The sequence below is a fragment of the Carettochelys insculpta genome, chromosome 13 (assembly GCF_033958435.1).
Source record: "Carettochelys insculpta isolate YL-2023 chromosome 13, ASM3395843v1, whole genome shotgun sequence".
Lineage (NCBI taxonomy): Eukaryota > Metazoa > Chordata > Testudines > Carettochelyidae > Carettochelys > Carettochelys insculpta.
The window spans coordinates 20,394,421-20,401,786 of NC_134149.1; positions in this window are offsets into that span (position 1 = coordinate 20,394,421).

The window sequence follows — 7,366 nt, forward strand, 5'->3', positions numbered from 1 at the left end:
GGGGGGAACAGCAGAATGTGGCCTACAAGGGCCATGTTCTATCAATTTATTGTAAACGGAACGTATTTATAATGAGGACACTCTGCCAGTCAACAAAACTCTCTAGAGTAGACATAGCCTGTGATGGTGCCCCCATGTGTGGAGTCATCTATCAACAGAGGGAGCAAGTGTGAACACCGATGGGTGATTTTTGTTGTTTATTTTCAGGTGTTGACAGAAGTTTTGTCAACAAAATGCAACATACTCTAATTGAGCAACTTCTCTTTACCATGGTCTCTAGATGTATGAACAGTGCATAATACTAAATATGTATAGATAAGGGTGCTACAAGATAGTCTTTTACTAGACTAACTTCTGTTGGTTGAAGGCAAGCTTTCAAACTCCAGAGCTCTTTTGGGGGTTTCCAGACAGAGATGTTCATGTGCAGAACAAGTCTTAGGAGTATGTTTTCAGCTCTGTTTAGACAGCTATGGCCATATTTAATTGTGATATTCTGAGATCATCTTGGCTACCATTCATGCCAAATTTCTAATATAATGTCTAAATATCCTGCATATTCAAATTACTGCCCAAATGTACAAGTGCTCCATTATGTGCTCTATCCTATGTGTTTGCATTTTCTAGATAATCTAGTGTTCATTTATTTTCAGGATTCTAAGCACTGTAAAAATCATGTTCTTTCCATCCTCAGATGGAAACTGGGATGAATCAGAATACTGACAGGTTATGACTCCTTTTACCATGTGATGGTGATGATGCACACAGCCAGACAGCCCTGTCTATGGAACAGCACAAGTTCAAACAGAGAGTAGCATTTGAGGATACCAGTACTATTTGAAATGTGTATATAAGCACATTTTGCTACTACACTCAGAGGCAACAGGTGTGGGGATTCTAGAAATGTGTTCCCCTGCCCCACCTTTCCCTGCTCCTGCTCCACCCATACACCACTCCTCCTCTCCATGCTCTACTCATGTCTCTTCCCTCCTGCTCCACCCAGGCCTACCCCACCAACCTCTTCCCCAGAGACACTGTGATACTTCCAGTGCATATGGGAAAACCCTTCCCCTCCCCTGGAGTAGTGCACCTAGGAGTAGCATGTGCCAGGAAGCGTGTGCTGCTTTTGGACTGGGCCACTCTGAGGGAGATGGGGATTGCCTATGCACTCATCAGAAGCAAGGAGACACTGGGGGTGCATGTGACCCTGTGCATCCCTCCATGAGCCACCTATGCTCACAATACACCTAAATCCTCCTAAGGAGAGATCTGTTTCTTTATACTATAGCCCTAAACCACTATCGGTTTATTTAATGTTGCATTTATATCCAGAGCTCAATTCTGTATCATAAAGCATTTTATAAGTGTTTAACTACCTTAGGGAAAGCTTGCTCATCCAGCTCTCTGACCCCTATCCCATGGTACTCATCCACATAAACACAAATGATACTGGGAGCACAGGTTTATTTTCATCCCTGCTCCTGCACGAGGATAATGGCCCAAGCAGGGGCCACATGCATACTAAATATGCATGCATAGGTGTGCAGACGAGTGCTTTGGCTACTTTGGCAGAAGGATTCTATTCTGAGAAAAATAATTGATATGCAGAGAGAGGGTATACCTGAAAAAGTAAAGAATAAGCATATTGAGTCACCTACTCATCGAGTTAGGAGAACTTTAAACTAGGCTGAAAGAGGATAAAAGCCCACTTTGAGTTAATAAAAACAATGCAAAACTTTCAAGCTTACAAGTCCACTCAGTTCTACTTCTTTTTCAGCCAGTTTCTCAAACCATTGAGCTTGGTTACAATTTGTAAATCAGTGAGCAGCATTATCTCCTATATCACCTAAAAATGAGAAAAGGTGTTCCTCTAGCACTATTGTAGCTGGTGTCACAAGATAGCACATCTGGCATGTAACTAAAAATTTGCATGTCCCTTCCCGCTTCAGCCATCATTCCAGAGAATATGCATCCATGCTAATGATGGCTTCTGCTCGATAATAATCCAAAACACAGTGAATGGAGGCATATTAATTTTCATCATCATGAGTGAGATGGCATTAGAAGAAGGTTGATTTTCTTGTTTGGTAGTTCAATAGCTTCTGCATTGGAGGGCTATCCTTTTAAGACTTCTGAAAGCATGCTCCACAGCCTATCCCTCTCAGACTTTGGACAGCGCTGCAGCTTCTTAAAGCTTAGGTCAAGTGCTGTAGCTATTTTTAGAAATCCCACATTGGTGTTGTCATTGCATTTTGTCAACTGTGCTGCAAAATTGTTCTTAAGATGATTATATACTAGGTCATCACCAGAGACAGCTATAACATCAAATACATAGCAGAATGCAGATAGTACAGGAGACAAACAATTCTCCCTCAAGGAGTTCAGTCACACATTTAATTAATGTGTTTTTAAATAAGCATCATTACTACAGAAGCATGTCCTCTAGACTGATGTCTGAAGCTTGAAATTGCAGACAAATGTTAAGCATATATGGCACATGTATATCTTGTAACATTGGCTGCAAAAATGCCATGTGAATATCATTTTTCACTTTCTGGTGACACTAAAGAAGAAACAAGCAGCAGTATCTCCCATATATGTAAGCAAACTTGTTTTCCTTAGCAATTGGCTGAATAAGTAAGACTGAGAACAATTGTTTTAACCATGATTTTTGAGTTAATCCCAAGTTAACTACAATTAATCAACAGCCTTAATAAAAATGTCACAGCACACTATTACTGAAAAAAGATTACTTTCTCATTTTTACTATTAAATTATACAATATTGTATTCATATTTCAAAGCAATATAAACAGGTAATTGTCTGTATGAAAATGTAGTTTGCATTTCACTAGTCCTTTTTCTGTAGCCTGTTGTAAAACTAGGCAAACTTCTAGATGAGTTCACGTTTCCCTGGAAAACCACTGTACAGCACTGGGGATGCAGGGGGAGAGAAGCAGGGCAGGGGAAGTATCCCAGGTTGAGAACCACTGAATTGGACAACTTCTTGAGATCCATTTCCAACCTACATTTCTAGGACTTGTGTGCTTTTATGGTTTAAAAAAAAATGTCAAGAAACAAAATGAAAAAGGTTACATAATATTGTAACTGTTATTCTTCAAGATGTGTTGTTTATGTCCATTCCATGTAGGTGTGCACATGCAGTATGCACGTGCCGTCAGAAATTTTCTTCTCAGCAGTACCCATCAAGCCAGCAGGGGCACCCCCTGGAGTGGCACCAGTCTATTAGCCCAGACATACCGCTGACAGTTCCTGACCCCCTTGGTTCTTTCCTTACTGGACTTCTCCAGTGAAGGGGAGGCAGGCAGGATTTGAAATGGACATGAGCAATACACCTCGAAGAACAACAGTTACACTGGGAGCATCCTCTCTACCCTGGTGTGTCAGTGCATAGTGGTTAGCTAAAGTGTGGACAGAGGACCAAGGGGCAGCCCTACAGATGTCCAGAATCGTGACCTGAGCCACGAAAGCAACTGAAGAGGCTTGCACTCTCATAGAGGGGGTCATGAGACGAGGAGCTGGGACCCCTGCCAGCCCATAATGCTCCATAATGCAGGCTGTCATCCAGGAAGTGTCTCTGGGCAGAAACCAGGTGACCCTTCATCCAGTCTGCAATGGCCACAAAGACCTGGGGCAACTTATGAAAGGAAAGGGCTTTTTTTCTATCTAAATAAAAGGCTAAGGCCCTCCTAACATTCAAGGTGTGCAGTGCCTGCTCTTTACCTGACACATGGGATTTTGGGTAAAATACCACCAGGAAAATATGCTGGGACAAATGAAAGTTTGACACCAACCTTAGGCAAAAAGGCAGGGTTGGGGGTAACCTGACCTTGTCCTTAAAACAAAACAGTAAGAGGAGATCCATAGCAAGCACCCAAAGCTCAGAAACCTCCCTCGTTGAGATAACAGCCAGCAGCAGGGATACCAACAAACACCTCACCAGGGGGTTCAAATGGAGGTCCTATGAGTTTAGAGAGGACCCAGTTAAGATCCCTGTGGAAAGTGAGCTGCCACACATGCAGGTAAAGCCTGTGTAAGAACCTATTCACCATTGGATCCCCAAAGAGGGTCTTTCCCCAGCCCCTGGTTGAAATATGGAAATAGCCACTAGGTTGACTTTGATGGAAAAGGATAATCCCTGAAGTCTGAGGTCCAGAAGGTAGTCCAGTACTAAGGGAACTGGGGCCTCCCTAGGGAACACCCCCTTCTGGCTAGACCAGAAGTGAAAATGCTTCAACTTGGCCAAATAAGCAGGCCTAATGGAAGGTTTCCTGCTCCCCATCAATACTTCCTGAACCTGGGCTGAACACTGGAGCTCCATTGCCATCAGCCATGCAGCTTCCACACTGGACCACAGTTCCAGATGATGGAGCCTGCTGGAGTCCTGAGTGATCAAGTCAGGGACTGATGGGAACACAACGGGTCTGTCGCATAAGAGGCTCTGGGGAGTGGAAAACCAGTGTTCCCTGGGCCACATGGGCGCTCTGAGGATCAGGGATGCCCTGAATTCACGAACACTTAGGAGTAGCCGGTGCATCAGCGGGAACAGGGGAAACGTGTGCAACAGACCATCCAGCCAGAATGCGTCCCCTAGGGATGCCCTGCCCAGACCCATGAGGGAGCAGAACTTTGTGCATCTCCTGTTTTGGCAGATGGTGGTAAATCTTCAGGGCCACATCCTCCAAGGGCACATCCATGGCCTGCAAAAGACCTGCTCAGGCAACCAGACAGAATATTCTGGGTGCCCAGGAGATAGGAGGCAACTCGGTGGATTCCCACCCTGATGCAGAGCTCCCATAGGCAAAGGGCCTCCTGACATAGGCGATGAGAGCAGGCTTCATCTTGCCTATTGATATTGGAGTCCACCAATGTGTTGTCTGATAGAATGACGACTGACCTGCCTCTAAGCTGTGGGAGAAATGCCACACAAGTGAGGCGAACACTCTAGTTCCCTGACGATGTGTAGGGAGAGGTCCTATTAATCACATACCATGCATCCGCACATCCCCGAGATGGGCAACGCAGCTGGTATCTGACACATCTGTTACAAGCCAGAGGGCTGGCAAGAGTCTGGAAAATGAGACCCCTGCACACACCTCTTCCTCCTGGGTCCACCATGTCCTTGGAGCGGAGAATGTCTTGGGAAACCATCACCAGATGGGCTATTACGGAGAACAATAGGACTCTGAAGATGTTAATCCCCTACCTTCCTAACAAATTTCCTGAGATGCTGCTTTTACACTACAAGGCCGTGTGTACACGTGCCCCAAACTTCAAAATGGCCATGCAAATGGCCATTTCAAAGTTTACTAATGAAGCGCTGAAATGCATACTCAGCGCTTCATTAGCATGCGGGCGGCAGCGGCACTTCGAAATTGACGCGGATTGCCGCCGCGCACCTCGTCCAGACGGGGCTCCTTTCCTACATCAGCTCATGGGAATAAGGGGACTTCGAAGTAGGCGGGGTCCTTTCGAAAAGGAGCCCCGTCTGGACGAGGCGCGCGGCGGCAATCCGCGTCAATTTCGAAGTGCCACTGCCGCCCGCATGCTAATGAAGCGCTGAATATGCATTTCAGCACTTCATTAGTAAACTTCGAAATGGCCATTTGCATGGCCATTTCGAAGTCTGGGGCACGTGTAGACGTAGCCCAAGTGATATATAATCATGTCACCTGATACTGGATCTCATCTAGGACTTACAGTGTTTTTCCACTAAGGGGTGGGGATCAAGCTAAGAAAAAAAATTCTCAGCATATGCAAATCTTATTTCAGGCTGGGGAGTACATTATATTTTATTCTTCATCCCATCCAGGATGAGTGCTGGAAACATCTAAAAAACAAAAGATGTACTGAACCCAGGAATGGTGGCTGGCCTGTGAATGATAGACCTGGAACTTCAAGCTGCAACCAAGAACAGTTTTCTTCTCAAGAAATTCTGCAAGCTGGCTAATGCAACATTTAGGATGAGAAAGTACTATTTGTAGCCAATTTTATCTATTAAACATTCAAACTAAGCTTAATTTGCTCACTGAACTACTTCGCGCTGTTTGCCATCCCTTATTATCACTATTAAATACCAAAAGTCAATTTTAACATTTGAGTTTTGTTTACTCTAAACCTGTTTGTGTGATTTACAACTGGAGAGGCAAAAAGCTATGAATATATTATGACACACAGAGGGAAGGGGGGCGGGTTTCATTAGCTCACTCTATACAGATTTCTGTATAGTGCAAAATAATATAATTTACACTTCAGAAGGTAGCAGCACCCCATCAGTGTGAATTACAGCCAATGTAATTTTGGTTTCAGCTGATCTGAAGAAAAGCCCCTATATTCACAACCGCAATCCCAAGGAAAGTAAGTTTCATCCCTACATTAAATTCACTGATCTGTGTGCATGGCACCCCATGAGTTTCAATGGGGATCTTGCAGATTTATTTTCAGATTCATGTACTAATTTTATGAAGGAAAAGCTCAAGTAAAGACTCAATACTACAAAGATTTAAGCCATGCCTACACTTTAGTGGAGTACTTTACAGGAGCACTATGTCACTACAGACATACTGCTGGAAGGTACAGAATGCAGCCATTCTTTGTCAAAATAATACCACCCCCAAAGAGGAGGGGTAGCTCTTCTTCTGACAAGAGCTGTACACACCAGTGCTTTTCATTGGTAAAATATCAGTTTTTCCCCAACAGTTTTATCAAAGAAAGTGCAGTGTAGAAATAGTCATATACATACAAACTTTCCACAGTGTGAGCAGTCCCAATAAAGTCAGCAGGACCCCTTATCATACACAAGTTAAGCACCTACATAGGTCTTTATAGGACGAAAGCCGGAGAGTGACACAGATGACTTATCAGGCAACTGAGTTTTTCACAGCCAACAATGCCCTTTAACATTCATAGAGAAAGGGATAATATGTACATGATGCCAGAGAAAATATCACAGGAAGGGGAACAGAAAGAATTTTCAACAAACATGCAAAGGGGAGAACTGCTTTAGTGGAGAGGTTTATTTTGCAGATTGCAACGTCAGAGACAGTCAATGTTTTTAGTTTAAATATTGCGTTGGGAAGACTATGTTGTGGAAGTCAGCGGGTTAGCCAGGGAACTCAACGGCAATTCCAGCCCCTTTGCCTGTCATTTTTATGTCATTGCACCTTTCATTCTCAGCCCTTTTCATGACTGCAGCCATCGTTCTTGCCTTGCACACTAGCCACAGAGATCTAGAATTTAGACAAAACCTGTTCAGAAAAAAGTGGTGCCATGACCATACACATAGGAGCCCGCAAGTTAAATTTCTTCTCCGTTCAGGATTCCTAAAGCAGAACTTTATAGTAGTTAGC